A 17,430-nucleotide genomic window follows, 5' to 3' on the forward strand; every position below is an offset into this window, starting at 1 on the left:
CCCCACCCGGCCCCGCCCCGCCCCTCCCGCTGGCCCCGCCCCCTCCCCCCGCCCTGAGGGAGCCGCGGCGCCGCCGCCATTTTGGAGCTGCCGCCGCCGCCGCCGCTCCGCCGCCGCTGCCCCGCAGCCCCGGCCGGCCCAGCCCCGGGCCCGGCCCCCGCCCGGCCCGGCAGCGCCCGCGGCCAGCCCGGCACCGCAGGTGAGACCCGCCTGGCACCGCCGCCCTCCCGCGCGGGGCCGGGGTCGGGCCGGGCCCGGCGCCGCGGGCTGGGCCCCGCCGCCCCCCCGCCTCCGCTCCGGCCTCTGGGAGCCTCCCCCGCGCCCCGGGTGTTCGGCACCGTTTGGGGGGTTAACAACCTCCGCTGCCGAGCCCCGGGCCGGGCCCTCGCCGCCCCGGTTCGTGCGGATCTGGGTTAAATCCGCCCGGTCTGCGCGTGACAGTTTCCTTTTCCCGTGTTTTGGTGCGAGCGGGGCGGGCCGGGGGAGGCTGCGGGGTCCGAGGGCGCCGGGATCGCGCCTGGATCGCACCCGGCCCGCGGGCAAGGGCTGGAGCTGTTGGGAACGGTGGTGACAAGGTCAGGGCGGGGGGCAGGTCACTCCTGTCGGGGTCAGTTCCCCCTCCCGAGGGTCTGCTCACCTCCTGGGGGTCACATCTCTCCGGGGGTCAGAGCTTGGGGGCAGCGGTCAGGGTCCCTCTCCCGAGGGCCAGGGCACCCTCCTGGGGCTCATCCTCCCGAGGATCATGTCCCTCTCCCGAGGGTCTGGTCCCCTTCCCGAGGGTCTGGTCCCCTTCCCCGAGGGTCTCGACCCGTTCTTGGGGGGCAGATCCCCCTCTCAGGGGTCAGGTCACCCTCCCGAGCAGCTGGTCCTGTTCTGGGGGTTCTGGCCCCCCCTCCCGGGGGTCAGGACCCTCCTTTTGGGGTCAAGTTCTCCTCCTGAGGTTCATCCTCCTGTAGGTCAGGTCCCCCTCCCCAGGGTCTGATTCCTCCTGTGGGGGTCAGGTCCTCCTCCTGGGGGTCTGGTCCCCTCCCCGGGGGTCAGTTCCTTCCCGGGGGTCGGGTTCCTCCTCAGGGGGTCAGGTGCCCCTCTCGAGGGTCAGGGGTTGGTGATCCCTGTTTCCCAGGGTCAGGCACTCCTTCCTCGAGGTCGGGTCACCCCCCCTGGGGTCAGAGGTGGGGTGTCACCCTCCCAGGGGTGTCACCCTCCCGGGGACCCGCCGAGCTCGAGGTGCACGATTTGACCCTAAACGTCCCCGGGGTGGTTTTATGAACGGCCATAAAGCAGGGTGGGAGCCGAGGCCACCAAAGGAATCACCATCTGACAGAGACACGGCCCCTGGGAGGGCCCTGCTGGATCTGAGGGCCTTGTTTTGCACCAGCTACAAAAAAAAAAAAAAAAAAAAAAACCAACTAGGAAGTGAAAAAGAGAAACTGAGAGAACTCGGAGGGACCTGAGGGGTTTTTCCTCCCTAGATCCCCCACTTGAAAATCAATATGTCAAAAACTTGAGGCTTGCTTCTGTCATTTTATTTTCTCTCTCAGAAAGGACAGAGTTTGTGGTTCTGGCCCTGCCCAGCCCCACAGGTTTGAGCCAGGCCCTTGGGAGCAGATTTGGGCTCTAAAGCTCCGTTTTAAGACTGATGAGAGAAGAAACATTTATGTTTTCTCTTATTACTCTGACACTTAAAAGTGAATGTGCTGCCAAAATACTTCGGTGATAAAAAAAAAACCCTGGTGGATGGTGGTATAGGGATTTCCATGGCAACCCATGGTGATCTCATGGGAAGCAAAGTTAAATTTTTGGGCTGTGCAGTGGGAGCACTTCGTGGTCTGGGCTGGTCTGAGTGACATTTGCTCGGGAGAGGGTGATGGGGGTTGGACAGGAACAGTCTGGGCTGGAATTAAGGCTCGTTTTCCATGTGTGCACCGATATTTCTGGTGGGGTTTTGTGCTTTGGATTAACGTGCCAATTCCAGGGCTCCGGGACAGCGTCCTGGCTGGAAGTGGTGCTGGATGGGTGGTGCTGCAGCAGGTGCCTGGGCAGAGCCGTGTGGGAATGGGTTCCTGCAGAGCCTGGGAGTGGGGGAGAGCGTTTGCTGTGGGATGCAGGAGCTCTGGAGCATCCTCCTGCTGCACCTGGTGTTCCACGAGCTCTGCCTTGTGCTGTGGGAGGGATTTCTGACTTCAGGAGTTGGAGACTGTCAAAAATAATAACGAAGAGGCAGCTCTCTCTGAGAGCTGGTGTTGGGGGCTTTTTACCAGGGAAAAAGCAGTCTGTGGGCTTAAAGGATTTTTGGGAAGCTCCAGGCCTCTGCTGGGAGCAGCACAGCTTGGATTGCAGAGCTTCTCTGGGGGAAGGGGGGGCTGGTGGGGCCTGGCTGTGCTCCAGCTGGGATCCCCAGTCCTGATCACAGTTTACTGGTTGGACTGGGAGACAGCTGGAGGGAATTCCATCCCTGCTGTCCCCACACAGTGGGATCCTGAGTGAAGGAGGAATCTGTTAAGCTTCTGCTCCTCTTTGGTGGGGAGATATCCCAGTGTTTTCCCGTGGTGTTTTCCATGCTGCGTGCTTCATTTGAGTTCTCCCTGGAGTTTTCCGGTGGCAAAGGGAACCCAGAACTGTTCTTCCCTGAGCCCAGTGGTGGTACAGAGGAATTCCAGCATCACAGAATCTTAGGATGTCCTGAGTGGGAAGGGATCCACAAGGATTACTGATCCAACCCCTGGCCCTGCACAGACACCCCAGCAATCCCACCCTGTCCCTCAGAGGATCATCCAAACCCTCCTGGAGCTCTGGCAGCCTTGGGGCTGTGCCCACTGCCCTGGGGAGCCTGTTCAGTGCCAACCACCCTCTGGGGGAAGGACCTTTCCCTGAGATCCAACCTGAGCCTGCCCTGGCACAGCTCCAGCCCTTCCCTGGGTGCTGTCCTGCTCACCAGGGTTTAGGGAGGGCTCAGGGCTGGGAACAGGGGGATGAGCTTCCTGCTCTGCCTTGCTGCCGGTCAGGTGTGTGCAGTGGAAAAGCCGTGGGTTCTGTGTTTGGGATCGTGACTCCACGAATGTCACCCAGCAGGAGGGATTTTTAGCAGGGGCTGAGAGTCAGTGCAGTGCCTGAAGGGCAGTAGCTGCAGCACTGGAATAAACTCAGCCATAAAAATGGGCAAACTGGAATGCCAGGAAAGAGGAGAGTCTCTTGCTGGAGTAAATGTTTTTGGAGGAAGAGTAGAACAACAAGAATAACTGGGAAATTTGGGTGTAAATGATGCAGGAAAAGCGGGTGAGGTTGGTGAGTCGAGAGCAAAGCAGGAGTGGGGTGGTTCAGTCCTGAAATCATGGAATATTCCCTGAGTGGGGAGGGACCCACAGGGATCAAAGTCCCACTCCTGGCCCTGCCCAGGACCCCCCAGAATGCCGCCCTGTCCCTGTGAGCGTTGTCCAAGCGCTCCTGGAGCTCTGGTGCCCGCGTCCGCTGCCCAGGGAGCCCGTTCCAGGTAGACAGAACTTCTGGAGAACTTTGCAAGGAGGAAGATTTGTGGGAGGTCTTGTTTTGCTGGGTGCAGAACAACTGAAAAACTAATTGGGGAGTTAATAGAGTGTGTTAATGAGTGACGGCAGCGCCGGGGCTGAGCCGCCGGACACGGAGCAGCCCCGGGAGCAGCGGCGCTCACTCCTGGCCCTGCTTATGGGTTACACAGTCCTGCTCTTAATTACATTTACGGGCTGGAGCGTTTGTTACCTCCTTTTCACGGAAAATCCGCAGATGTCGGCGGGTTTATGGAAGGCTCAGGGAAGGAATGTGGCCTCTGTGTGACCAGGAGTAGCAACAAAGGATCTTAAGTGTCTCCTTTGATTCAATATTATTGGAAGCAGGAGTGTGTTGTCTTTTCTGGCCGCTGCTGTGTTTCTGTGCTCGTGCTTTTCCCTTTCCCTCTCTGGGTCTCTGTTCCTTCCACCGTCCTCCCCCTGCTCCAGGATGGGCTTCCCTGCTCCTTGTTTTGCTCTGCCAGCACTGCAATAACCAATATTGACATTATTGTCACCTGCCCCGGCCGTTCTTACCTGCGTGCTGCCTCTGGTTTGGAGGGAAACTTGGGCAAATAAATATCAGTCATCTCAGGAAATTAAGTTTTCGCAGCCAAGCTTAAAAACCTCAGGCGAAAGTAGCTCAGATTTAGGTGGAATCTGAATGCCACACACACTGGTGTTGGATGGGGGCTGGAAGGGGGAAGTCTGGTGTTTTATCCTTGAGTTTGTTGGTGCCATGTAGCCCCAGATGAAGTAGACACGCTGTGAACAGTGGGAATAATAAATGTCTGCACGGCAGGGCCTGAAGCCCGAGGAAAATTGTCATTTTTGGCAGGGGCCCCTTCAAACCAAACCCCGAGCCTTGCGCAGGGGTGTCAGCAAAGTGAGGCTGAGGGTGATGTCAGAGGGCAGATCAGATCCTCGGGCTGAGCTGGCAGCTGTGGAGCTGGGATGCTCCTCCTTTCCCTCTCACTTTCCCTTTCCCTGTGTCCACCTGTCCCTGGGAGCGGCGGGGTGGCCGTGCCGGGTGTCCCAGCGCCACAAACAGCCCGTCCCTTCCCCGAGTCAGCGCCGGCTGCTTGAGGACACGGGGCTTATCTGGGCAGGAGGGGAAGCCGGAAGGCGTGAGAAAACAACCTCCTGTGAAATGGCAAAGGTCAGGGAGTCACTGGAGGCAGGGAGAGCTCACAGCCCTTCCTGACCAGGAGAGACCCAGCAGCTTCACTGTCTCAGCTTTCCACAGAATATGGAGTGTCCTGAGCTGGAAGGGACCCACATGGATCAAAGTCCCTGCACAGACACCCCAACAATCCCCCCCTGTCCCTCAGAGGATCATCCAAACCCTCCTGGAGCTCTGGCAGCCTTGGGGCTGTGCCCACTGCCCTGGGCAGCCTGTTCAGTGCCAACCACCCTCTGGGGGAAGAACCTTTCCCTGAGATCCAACCTGAGCCTGCCCTGGCACAGCTCCAGCCCTTCCCTGGGTGCTGTCCTGGTCACCAGAGCAGAGATTGGAGCTGCCCTTGTCCATGTTGAACCCCACACAAGGTGATTCCCAACCCTCAGATTTGTGCAGGTCTCCCTGCAGGGCCTCTCTGCCTTTGGGGGAGTCTGCAGCTCCTCCCAGTTCTGTACCATCTGCAGACTGACCCCTTATCCCTCGGAGCTGTGTCCAGGTCCTTCCTGAAGCTGTTGAAGAGCACTGGGGTCTGAGATGGAGCCCTGTGGAGCTCTGGGTTCCGGGGGGTTTGCGAAGAAAGCTTCCCAAACATATGGATTCCTCAGTCCAGGGGTTGTGTGGAGCTGGCAGTGGCCCTGCTGCTCTTCCAGTGTGGCTGTGCTGGGGGCTGGGGGTTCCATTTGATCTCAGCGCTGCAGTTTGCTGCTGCTCAGAGCTCTGTGGCCTGGAGTGACACTGATAACTCTGGAGCGCTTTGATTCTGATTCTGTTGGGCAGCTTTCGGAGCACTGGCAGCAGAGCAGAGCCTGGCACTGGGAGAGACAAAACTGCTGAGGCTGCAGGAGGGGAGATGGCCTGTCTCGCTGCAGCTACAGGAAGGAAGAAGGAAACAGAACACAAGCTACTTCAGTTTCAGTTTTGCCTTTGGTTTTCTGCGGTGACTGAATTCTGTGATGGGGCTGCCTTGACAGTTTGGCTTCTCTTCCATGTGGCAGTGCCTTCCTCTCTGTCCATCCTCCTGGCCTTGCAAAGCCTGCAGATGGTTCCAGCTCCTCGCCTGTCCGTGCAGCGGGCTGGGATGAGAAACCTTGTGTTTCTTGAGCTGTTTATTTGTGTTTTCCTCCCTCAGCAGATTCCCCGGGAGGCCGTTTAATTGAATTCTTTCATGCTAAGATGGATTTCTTTCCTTTTCGGAGGATAATTGAGGCTCTGAGCTGACAGGTTGAAAGCTGTACCCCCGTGTCCCCGAGCCAGGGGACGAAGGGCACAGTTCCACAGCGACAGGCGCAGGCCCAGGGCCAGGCTGGCCTGTGCTGGCTGCGGGATCTGTGTGGGATGAGACCTCGGCGAGCCCGTGGCGCGGTGCCAGCCCTGCCCTGAGTGCCCTGAGCGCCCAGAGCTGCTGGGCGCGGGTGGAGCTCCCAGGCAGCGCTGCCCCACGGGAGGGTGCGGGGACAGGTGACCAGGAAGGAGCAGTGACAGAGCCAGGGCTCTCCCCGGGGATTTAAACAGGGCGTGGTTGGATCTCGGCGCTTGTGGTGCAACGTGTTCCTGGTGTGGCTGTGCCCGGCCCCGGGCCTGTGGGGAGCAGGTCTGGCAGGGGACACCTCCCCTCTTCTGAGAGCTTCTCCTGCTTCCTTTCAGAGCTCTGGGGCTCCCACCATTGGAAGGACGTGGAGCTGCTGCAGAGAGTCCAGAGGAGGCCCCGGAGCTGCTCCCAGGGCTGGATCCCTCTGCTCTGGAGCCAGGATGGGACAGCTGGGGGGGATCACCTGGAGAAGAGAAGGGTCCAGGGAGACCTGAGAGCTCCTTGCAGGGCCTGAAGGGGCTCCAGGAGAGCTGGAGAGGGACTGGGGACAAGGGATGGAGGGACAGGACACAGGGAATGGCTTCCTAGTACCAGAGGGCAGGGAGAGATGGGATATTGGGAAGGACTTGCTGTCTGGGAGAGGGATGAGGCCCTGGCACAGGAAGCTGTGGCTGCCCCTGGATCCCTGGAAGTGTCCAAGGCCAGGGTCTAGTGGAAGGTGTCCCTGCCCTGATGGTTGGGCTTTAAGGTCCCTTCCTACCCAACCCATTCCATGATTCTCTGCTTCTGTTTCCCTGACCATGAGCCCCAGTGCTGGAATGTTCCCGGGCAGTTGGATGTGCTGAGGTGCTGCCGTGGTGACAACACCAGCTGTGATTCCATGTTGGAGTAAAATCAAGCTGAGCCTGAGGAGTGGAATACCCAGGTCATCCCAGGAGCCCCCTGCCCTCAGGCCCTGCCCCAGGGCAGCCCTGCTCAGGAGGTGCTGGGTCAGCACCTTGTTTAACACATTAGAAAACAATCGATGACGCTTTTGAACTTAGTTCTGTTGTGTGTTTCCTTTTCATTTTTTAATTGGAAGATTGTTTTTCTTTGTGCTCAGTTGTTTTTTACTCCTAGTCCTTGGTTCCCCTGCCTGTGGTCGGAATGAGATTGTTTTTAAAATCTCTTCCCACCTAAACCATTCCATGATTTCCCTTTTTAAGGTTGCCTTGTCCGTGGTATATACGACATTTCTTTAAATGTTTTTTATTTTCTTCCATGACTTTCTAAGCACGTTTCCCCCCTGACATTGTGTTTCAGACTCTGTCTTCACGTTCTCAAGGGGCTGGAACCTCTCCCCGACATTCACACCTCTGTGATGTAAATCCCTGCTCCTGAGGTAACATCCAGGAATCCTTTTATAGTCGGTGGAGAGAACCAGATGCTTATTCCCTTTCCATGCAGAAGTCTAAAATAAAGCTGAGTTTTGCCGGAGAAGCGCTCGTTTCTCCCCTCCTGCAAAGGGAGTCTGGGTGACTAATTGGGATTAGTCATCCACAGTATAAATATCTCCCCATTAGGAGAGGCGGCTCCCAGAGCAGCGACGCTCGCTCGGCAGGGCAGGGAGGTGACAGGGACCTCCTCACCTGGGCCGGGGGCACGGGGCGGCAGGTTGGGCTCCGCGGTCTGGGAGTTCTTCTCCAGCCTCCGTGACCCTGGGATGGTGACACACTGGCTGTGCTTTGCCGTGTGCCCTGGGCTCTGCTGGGGGCAGCTCCCGTGGCTGGTGGGTGAGTTTGGAGCTGGGAGTGGGGCTGTGAAGGATTTGGGGTCGTGCGGGTACCTCTGTAGGATCGAAGCATTAAGCCAGACTGAAGTTGTTTTCCTGCACGTGAGCAGCTCGGTTGGTTTTCCAGAAGTGTTGGAGGAGTTGCTGGGCACAGCTCTGGAGCTCTCAATTCCAGAAGGACATGAACTGCTGGAGCAGGTCCAGAGGAGGCCACCAAGCTGATAAGGGGACAGGAGCACCTTCCCTCTGGAGCCAGGCTGGGACAGCTGGGGGGGTTCACCTGGAGAAGGGAAGGCTCCAGGGAGACCTGAGAGCCCCTTGCAGGGCCTGAAGGGGCTCCAGGAGAGCTGGAGAGGGACTGGGGACAAGGCCTGGAGGGACAGGACACAGGGAATGGCTTCCCAGTGCCAGAGGGCAGGGACAGATGGGATACTGAGAAGGAATTGTTGGCTGAGGAGGTTCATCCCTGCTGCAGTGAGGGATTTCCCTGGATTTCAGAGAAGGACCCCCTGCTGATGGCCGGCCCAGAGTGCTGCATGGGACTGAGGGTTGGGAAGACTCAGGGATGAAGCAGCCGAGGAGTTCACAAAACTCCCCTGACGGGGCCTGAGGATGCCCAGTGTTGCTGTGGTGTTGTGGGATGTGGTGCCAGGGGTGACTGTGTGTTCCACGTTGTGGCTGTTACACCGAACCCGCCGCTTCCTCTTGCAAAACAGGCAGCTGGTTTCATTGCTTCTGTTTTCCTGTGGCTTCTGTCACCCTGGGCCTGAGCTAACTCCTACATTAACTGTTACAGAGCATCACTGTCGGTGTGGGTGGTGCTTTCCAGTGTGTCCGTGGCCTCTCCGCTCCTTCTTCTCCCTTCCTTTTCATTTCCTCCGCTAAGGAATGTTGCGTCTTGCAGAAAAAAAAAAATAAAAGCACCACTTCACCTTCATTTTTCATTGGTGGATTTTGGGTGTCAGGAGGAATTTGTTGCTGGCAAGGGTGGTGAGGCCTTGGCAGGGGCTGCCCAGGGAGGTTTGGAGTGCCCAGGCCTGGAGGTGTCCCAGGCAGGCCTGGCCGTGGCACTCAGTGCTCTGGGCTGGGGGACAAGGTGGGGATGGGGCACAGGGCACAAAATTATTTAGTTATTTTTAGGTTTAGGAGAGAACAGCAGGTAAAGATGTTTTGTGTGTCTTGGGGTTGGGTCAGTGCTGGAGCTTTAACGAGGAGCAGGGAAGTGAAAGGGACTCACCTGGGGGTCAAGGGAAACTTTTGCCACGTGGGGAAGGTCTTGTTGCGTAATCCTGGTTTGTTTGGAGCTGCTGGACTGTGCCCCGGTCAGGAATATGTTATTTTGGGAAAAGCAGGTGGAATCATCAATAACCAACCAGCAGAGCCGGTGTTTGGAGCAACAGGAGGATCTCAAAGGCCCTGGGTAAAAGGAACAGTGTTTTGCTGACTGATGGGTTCAGATTTTAATACTTTAAAGGCAGTTGTTGCTGGAGGAAATCCCCACAGTTCCTGTGTGTTGGCTGGTTTAAACTCCTGACGGGCAGTCAGGGAATCCTGGAATGGTTTGGGTGGGAAGGGACCTTAAACCCCATCCAGTGCCACCCCCAGGGACACCTTCCACTGGCCCAGGGGGGCTCCAAGCCCCACCCAAATCATTCCACAATTCCATGATCAAGACAACTTGTTGATGATCCTTTGTGCAAGGTTGATGTTAATTTATTTTCCCACAGTTAATCTAATCCCTGGAATTCCTCGTTTAGCTTGGAAAGATAAATGCCCTCCTTTTCGGAGATTTGAAATCCTCACCTTACGGATTCCACAGTTTTTATGAGGGGTTTTGGTTAAGACTGAGGGAATTCAGTCACAGTGGGAATGAGTTCTTGGAATTAGTGCTCCAAGCCGAAGTTGGATGGGCATTTCATCTGGATCTGCTGCTGGAATGTTGTCCCCTTCCTGCTGCTCCTTCGGCACTTCCCTGCCCTCTCTCCTTGTTGGCACAAGCATTTGGGCAACGATGTTGGGAACCCCTCTGGGGAAATGATCCAACTGATTTATTTTTTTTTTTTTCCCTGCTAATACTGCCTGGAAAAGGGAAAACCATTTTTTTTTCCAGCAGTGCAGGTTTAAATACACAGCAAAACGTGGCCTGAAAGCAGGAGCACGTCGTGCTGGTTTTTTTTCTAGAGCAACCTGAGCTTTGATGTTTCTTTGTCCAGGTAAAACCCACGGAACTCCTGAGGGTGGGTCTGAGATTTCCCAAGGATTGTTGTCCCTTCAGGATGTTTTAAGGATGGAGGTTGTTCATAAATACAATCTTAAGTGGTGCAGGGAAGGGAGAACAGGCTGGTGGTCCCTTGTCATAGAGAAGGTGTTTTACCCAATGCCAAGGAATTGGGTCAAGGAGGAGGAATCTCGGCATGGAAGGAGTTGTCAGGCATTGGAGGGGGTTTGGAGTGCCCAGGCCTGGAGGTGTCCCAGGCAGGCCTGGCCGTGGCACTCAGTGCTCTGGGCTGGGGGACAAGGTGGGGATGGGGCACAGGGTGTGGATCCATGGGCTGGGAGGGCTTTTCCAGGATCCTGGGATTCTGGGATACTTCTGAAGTGTCTTAGTATTTCTTTTAGCTGTGAAAATACTAAAACGTTGTGTGGGCTGTGTCTGTGGTGTCCTGAAAGGTTCATGCGCTGTTTAATCCCTGGTTTAAGGCACTGGTTGGTTGGGGCCTCCTTTGTGTGTTGTCTGGGTGGAAGAACAGGGCAGCTTTGGAATATTCTGCTTAAAACTGCAGTGTGCGACAGGTTGGGCTGTTCTAACGAAGGCTGAGACACAAAAGCACTTGGGAAGCTTTGAACTTGAACAAAGGACCGTGAAAGGACCACAAACAGTTGTTTTTCTTGCTCCTTTGGGGCCGTGGTGCCGATAAAAAAGGTGTATCTGGAACGTGCAGCCCTTGATCTTCACGGGAGTGCAGCAGGAAATCTCAGTTTGCAAATGCTGCTGCTTTGCTGCCCATTACTGTGAGCAGAAAGATGCTGCTTTTGTAATTTTGCCTTATTCTGTGTGGGCAGCAAAACATGAAAATGTCCAAGGTCAGTGGGCTCAGTGTGGAGAATGGCTTGTCAAGCTGGGATTTTGGAGGAACGCTGGTGAATCCCCGCTAAACCCAACCCCTGGCTTTTGAGGTCCCAGCTGGTTATTAATATTTGTTTCTGAAGGGCTCGGCCGTGGTGATCCGGGAAAGAAATGTAACTTGTTGCTTAAACAGCACGTAGTAAACAGTCCTGAGCGGCATCAAAGTGGCTGCTGGTCCTGGCAGGGAAGGGAGGGAGGAGCCTCGGGTCCTGCAAGGGCTGTAAATCAGCTCCAAGCACCCCGGGACTTTGTTTTGCTTGTTTAACATTCAAATGGAGTTGCAAATGTTGCAACTCGGAGGTTAATGTGTAATGTGAGGCACAGAAATCCCCCCGGGGTTCCCTGGAGCTGCTGCTGGGCTTTGGTTCCGTGGGGAGCACGACTCTGGAACCATGTGGGCTCGGAGGAGCAGCTGGAAGTGCTCACCTTGTCAAATTATTGGGGGGGTTGCTCTGCCCTCGCTGCCGACGTGAGCCTGGCAGTCCACGGAGCTGAATTCCTGGGATGAGTTCAGCTCCCTGCGCTTCTGACTGACTGGGTAAAAAAAAAAAGGTCTTTTTCTGCCATTCCATTCCCAGGATATTTGGGACCTCTTCTTGCAGCTTTTTCCTGCATCTTCTGAAGCGCTGCGGTTTCTTCGGTGTCTGGGTGTGTTGCAGTTAATTAAAAAAAGTCACATTTAAATCACGAAGCTTTGCAAATTCTGTCCTTAGCATGGGGTAGGGCAGCAATTAGGAGGCTGTTTAACGAGATACTGGGTGAGGATAAGGTTTATCATCAAAACAAAGCACCTCTTGATACCATCTCTTTATTAGGGAGCCTCAGAAGCCAAGAAGAATTAAGAGTAGCTCTTCATTTTCGGGTGCATATTTGTCCAACTCACAGGCCTTCAGAATGGGTTTGCCCTCGGCAATTTTCAGTGAAAGAGAAAATCCAAAGGAGCCCCTTTCATGCACGGCAGTGCCTGAGAGCTCCTGCTCTGTCCAGGGAGTGCGGAAGGGCATCAGCTGGGTGGGATGTGGGTCTGCTGGAGGACAGGAAGCTCTGCAGAGGGAGCTGGACAGGCTGGATCCGTGGGATCCATGGGATCCATGGGCCGAGGCCAGTGGGGTGCAGGTCAACCAGGCCAAGTGCTGGGTCCTGCCCTTGGGTCACCCCAACCCCAGGAACGTTCCAGGCTGGGGCAGAGGGGCTGGAAAGCTGGAGAAGGCCCTGGGGGTGCTGGTGGCAGCGGCTGGACACGAGCCCAGCTGTGCCCAGGGGGGCAGGAGGGCAAAGGCCCCTGGGCTGTGACCAGGGAGTGCAGGGCGGCCCTCACCCATGGAATGTCCTGAGCTGCAGGGACCCACAGGGATCACTGATCCAACCCCTGGCTCTGCACAGATACCCCAACAATCCCACCCTGGCCCTGCGAGCGCTGTCCAAACGCTCCCTGAGCTCTGGAGCTGTGACCTCTTCCCTGTTCGGTGCCTGACCCCCCTCTGGGGGCAGAACCTTTCCCTGAGATCCAGCGTGACCCTGCCCTGGCACAGCTCCAGCCTTTCCCTGGGTCCTGTCCTGGTCACCAGAGCAGGGATCGGAGCTGCCCCTCGAGGGAGCTGTTTCCACTCCAGAAGCTCTTGGGAAGCCATTCTGCCCTTCACCAAGGCTTGGGTGACCTCCTGCTCTGCCAGTGGCTGACAGGCAAAAAATACTCAGTTTTGGTTTTGGTTTGTGTCCCCCCAGACTTGCGTCTTTCAACTGCACAAAATGAACTTGTGACTCTTTCACCGTTCACCTCTGAAGGTTCTGGGTGGGACTTTGAGGGGGAGGAAGGGAGATAAAGTAATAAAATAATGACATACTAATTCCATTTTTTTTTTTTTTTTACTAAGACTGAAACCTGGTATCAAATGCTAAGTTTAAGGTTTGGGGTATTTAAATTATCCCGGAACTAATTTAATAACTAACTCCAAGGCTCGCTGTGTACAACAGAGGCAATTGATCATTTTATACACTGGGTTGTGGGAGGGAATAAAGGCTCTCATTCATCGCTGGGTTTGATGTTCTCGAGGCTTTGATGTGCTTGGCAGAAATAGCTGAGATCACGAGAGTTTGGTGTCCAGTGGGCTGCAGATCCTGCCCGGGGTTGTGAACATCTGCTGGAGCCACGGCTGCCCCTGAGGCTGCAGCGTGTCCTGCTCTGCCTTTTGGGCAGAGAGTTTAAAAGAGAAGGAGCAAAGGAGCGAGGGCAGGGAACAGAGAGAGCAGTGAGAATGGAGTATGGAAAATTCTGGGCTTAGAACGGTTGCTTTGTTGCCGTGCTGTGATTTCTGAAGGTGTCCTGGGGCCGCAGAGTTGGGTGGAGAGCCCCTGGAGGTCCTGTCCCTCTTCCAAGCGAGGGTGGGCTTGTGGTGTGGTGTTGATTTGGGAACAGAGGGGCTGGTTTCATGGAATTGCAGGCTGGCTGGGGTTGGGAAGGACCTTAAAGCTGCTCCAGTGCCGTGAGCAGGGACACCTCCCACTAGCCCAGGTTGCTCCAAGCCCCATCCAACCTGGCCCTTCCTCCAGTAGGAAAGGTGTCCTTTGCCCCGCTGGGTCCCTCGAGCCTTGTGTGAATGGAAGAGGAATCCATGCAGATCTTGGATTTAATCCTGGCTGTGTTAGGAGGTGAATGAGGAAGTTCTTTCTCAGTGTTGTTTCATCTTGGAAGCCGCAGCTGAGAGTGTGTTCCTGGAGAGTCCGAGATAGGAGCCTGAGGGGGCTGAGAGTGAGCTCTAAAATAATTCTAGAGCTCTTGATCCTCTCCCTCTGACAGACTGAATCCCAGAATCCCAGCATCCCTGAGGCTGGAAAAGCCCTCCCAGCCCATGGATCCCCCCTGTGCCCCATCCCCACCTTGTCCCCCAGCCCAGAGCACTGAGTGCCACGGCCAGGCCTGCCTGGGACACCTCCAGGCCTGGGCACTCCAAACCTCCCTGGGCAGCCCCTGCCAAGGCCTCACCACCCTTGCCAGCAACGAATTCCTCCTGAATTTCTCCAGGATGGTGAATCTCTGTCTCCCTTCCCCAACAGGAAGACTTTGAGATGCGCCTGCAGTCTCTTGTCAGGGAAGACTTGAGACATTTATAGCGTGCTCTGAATTTTGGAGGGCGTTTACTTCTCTCTCCTGGAAAGCTGGGCCCTTTTTAGGCAACTGAAACAGTGCAGTCAAAAAATCTCGATAACCCGAATGATCCAATCGCTTGGGAAGAGCTTGGGGGATAAAAATACAGGAGCTGCGAGTTGCTGGGAGGTTGGAGCGCGGCGTTATGTACGAACCTGGCAGGGCTCCTCGCCTCGTTTTTCGTTGGAGTGGCTTGACAGGTCTTAAAATGGCTGAGCTGCCATCCAGGAGGGGCTGGCTTGGGGTGACACTGCTGGGCCCTGCCCTGGGAGTCACCGGCCCCTTGGGACGCGTGGGGACCTTCCAGCCCCCTGCCAGTGATTTACTGGAGACTCCCAGCCAGCCCAATTGGCACTAAAGGCCTGTCCTTGCAGGTTTTGGCAGCTCATTGCCATAAATAACAGCACTGGAGAATTTTCAGCTGCGTTTCCTTATCCAAGGGTGCCTGACCTTGGGATGGACCTCCTGTGGCTTTTCATTGTCTGACTCAAAGATCCACAACAGCTTCGCATCCATCCCGGGTTGTACTTGGAATCGTGGAATGTCCTGGGCTGGAAGGGACCCACAGGGATAGCTGATCCAACCCCTGGCCCTGCACAGACACCCCAACAATCCCACCCTCTCCCTGAGAGCGTTGTCCAAACCCTCCTGGAGCTCTGAAGCTGTGCCCGCTGCCCTGGGGAGCTTATTCAGTGCCCCAACCACTCTCTGGAGGAAGAACCTTTTCCTGATATCCAGCCTAAACCTGCCCTGGCACAGCTCCCTGCAGATTGGAAAGGGTTTGGATCAAGCTCTGTCACCACCACCACGTGCTGGTTCTGTGCTGGGTCAGCTCCTGTGAAAGACATTCCCAGAGCCTGGCCAAGAGTTTAAAATAGCAACTGTCTCGGTTACCTCTTCAGTTACCGGGATCATTCCATGGATCTCATGATTTGCATCTCATTTTGCAAATGTCCACACGGGGAGGAGAAGGAATTCGCTGTCGCTCTGAGCCTGAGTTGATAAAAGATGTGTTGAACCCGGTGTTTGCCACGAGGATTGGGGGTGTGGAGTGTGAGGGATGAACCACAGGCACTGGGAACAGTCACCAGCACCAGGGAGAGAGGGACAGGGAGCTGCTCCTCTGCTGGGATGGAACAGGAATTCCAAAACACTGCTGGCTGGGAGGGTGGGCAGGCCCTGGCCCAGGTTGTCCAGAGAAGCTGTGGCTGCCCCTGGATCCCTAGAAGTGTCCAAGGCCAGGTTGGAGCAACCTGGGCCAGTGGAAGGTGTCCCTGCCCTTGGGCACTCCCTTGTCCTGTCCCTCCATGCCTTGTCGCCAGTCCCTCTCCAGCTCTCCTGGAGCCCCTTTAGGCCCTGCAAGGGGCTCTCAGGTCTCCCTGGATCCTTCTCTTCTCCAGGTGAACCCCCCCAGCTGTCCCAGAGCAGAGGTGCCAATCCCTCTGATCATTCCTATGTCCTCTGGACCTGCTTCAGCAGTTGGAGTTGCTGTTTATTCACTGTCAGACCCTGGGAGTATTTAAGGTACATGTGAGTGTCAGAAGAGTTGGTGGCAGGAGCTTTCTTTATTTATTTCCTGGAGATGAGGAAGGGGAAAAGCCCAAACATATCCCGCTGATCCTGGAGCTGTGTGTGGGCAGGAGCTGTGTGTGTGCTGGGGGCAGGGGTTTGGCACTGCGATGGGTCATTTGATGTCTGTGCAACTCGGGCAGTTCTGGCTGAGGGTTGGTGTATTTGCAGCCATTCCACCCATTTATCCCTGAATTCCTGGCAGAGGGAAGTAGGGTTGGGAAAGAGCTGGTGATCTCAGAAAAACACAACTTCACAAACTCAGGGCAGGTGTTGATGGTGTAAACCCCCCAAAATGGGAGAATTTCTGGGTTGTCTTCCGTATTCCTGGCACTTCTCACTTGTGCTGGAGAGGAGAAGCTGGGAAGGTTGGCTGCTCTAGACTGGGATGGGATTTTTCCCTTTAAATAGCACTGGCAGGGGCTGCCCAGGGAGGTTTGGAGTGCCCAGGCCTGGAGGTGTCCCAGGCAGGCCTGGCCGTGGCACTCAGTGCTCTGGGCTGGGGGACAAGGTGGGGATGGGGCACAGGGTGGATCCATGGGCTGGGAGGGCTTTTCCAGTGATCCTGGGATTCTGTAATTTTTATTGTGGTCACTCTCAAAGCAGGTGGGAAGAGACTGAATGTATCCCAAAATGTCTCCAAGTGGAGGTCAGACTGACTGGAGAATCATTAACGGTGGTTCTGTTGCCGTGTCAGGCTCTTTGGTGGCAGTGAAGGTACCCTGGGAAAGGCTTCCTTCCCTTAATTCAAAGAACTGAAATTCTTCCTTTATTAGTAAAATCTTGAGGGACATTATAACTTATATAAAAGGTTGAATTGAGTTCATCTGGTTTGATATTTCTGATCAACCCCGTTAAAGTAACTAAGGCAGTGGGAAGACTTTAAATTTCATTAAAAATAGCTCCCTTTCATCCGTGTGTGTCCTTTTCCACACGCTTCCATCCCACTGCTCCCTGCTGGGAGGTGCCACTGGAATGTACAGGGAAGGCAGGAGTCTTGTTCCTCCTGCTGTGCCCGGAGAGGATCTTTCCTGAGGGTTAAAAGGGATGTGTTGTGCAGACACCCCAGTCTTGGTTCAGGTGGAATCTCCCTGAGGAGAGCTCAGGAGAGGAGCTGGGATGTTGTTCATGACTTCCCAGCGTGTAAATGCTCTTCCAAAGGCACTGGGGGGGTGGGTTATAGTGGATTTTAGGCTGCTTAGGTTCAGGAGCCTTCCTTGTCACCTGAGTGGGTTCCATGAAAAGGCTGTGGAATACCTTGGAATGGTTCTGTCTTAAAGCGTGTGGTGGGGAAAGTGTGCCCTGCCCGTGGGGTGTTGGAACGTGAATGTGTGGAAAATCTGCAACACACTTTTAGTTTCATCATGGCTTAGAACTAAACTGTATCCCTGTAAACTCCTGCCCATCCCTGGAAGTGTCCCAGGCCAGGTTGGTTGGACAGCTTGGAGCTTGGGACAGTGGGAGGTGTCCCTGCCCGTGGCAGGGGGTGGAACTGGGTGGGCTTTAGTGCCCCTTCTCACCCCAAACCATTCCGTGGTTCCGTGATTGTGGAAGGCAAAGCTGACTTAGAACAACAAGGGAAACTCTCCCTTCCAGCCCCCCTTCCTCCCTCTGCCCTGAGCAGATTGTCCTGTCCGTGCTGAGGATTTCTGTGTGTTCTCCCACGGCCCTTCCAGCTGCAGCCTTGAGCTCTCCAAGCAGGCAGTGTCCGGTTAAGCCAGGGATCTGTAGGATTTTACTGAACTCCCAGCGCTGGGGGCTCGGCAGGGAATGGTGGATGAGCTTGGTGAGGGCAGGGCTTGGAGTCA

General features: G+C 55.6%; 1 protein-coding gene across 2 annotated transcripts in view; it reads left to right on the forward strand.

Moving 5' to 3' along the window:
- Nucleotides 1-138: 138 nt before the first annotated feature.
- Nucleotides 139-17,430, forward strand: part of PPP6R2 (protein phosphatase 6 regulatory subunit 2) — a 50,894-nt gene continuing 33,602 nt past the window's right edge. For both annotated transcript variants that reach the window (XM_027906397.1, XM_027906398.1), the window contains exon 1: nucleotides 139-199. The gene's annotated coding sequence lies outside the window, so the exon portion shown is untranslated. The remainder of the gene's footprint in view (nucleotides 200-17,430) is intronic.

The sequence above is a fragment of the Empidonax traillii genome, unplaced genomic scaffold (genome assembly GCF_003031625.1).
Source record: "Empidonax traillii isolate 1590-97213 ecotype Southwest subspecies unplaced genomic scaffold, ASM303162v1 scaffold1292:size136317, whole genome shotgun sequence".
Lineage (NCBI taxonomy): Eukaryota > Metazoa > Chordata > Aves > Passeriformes > Tyrannidae > Empidonax > Empidonax traillii.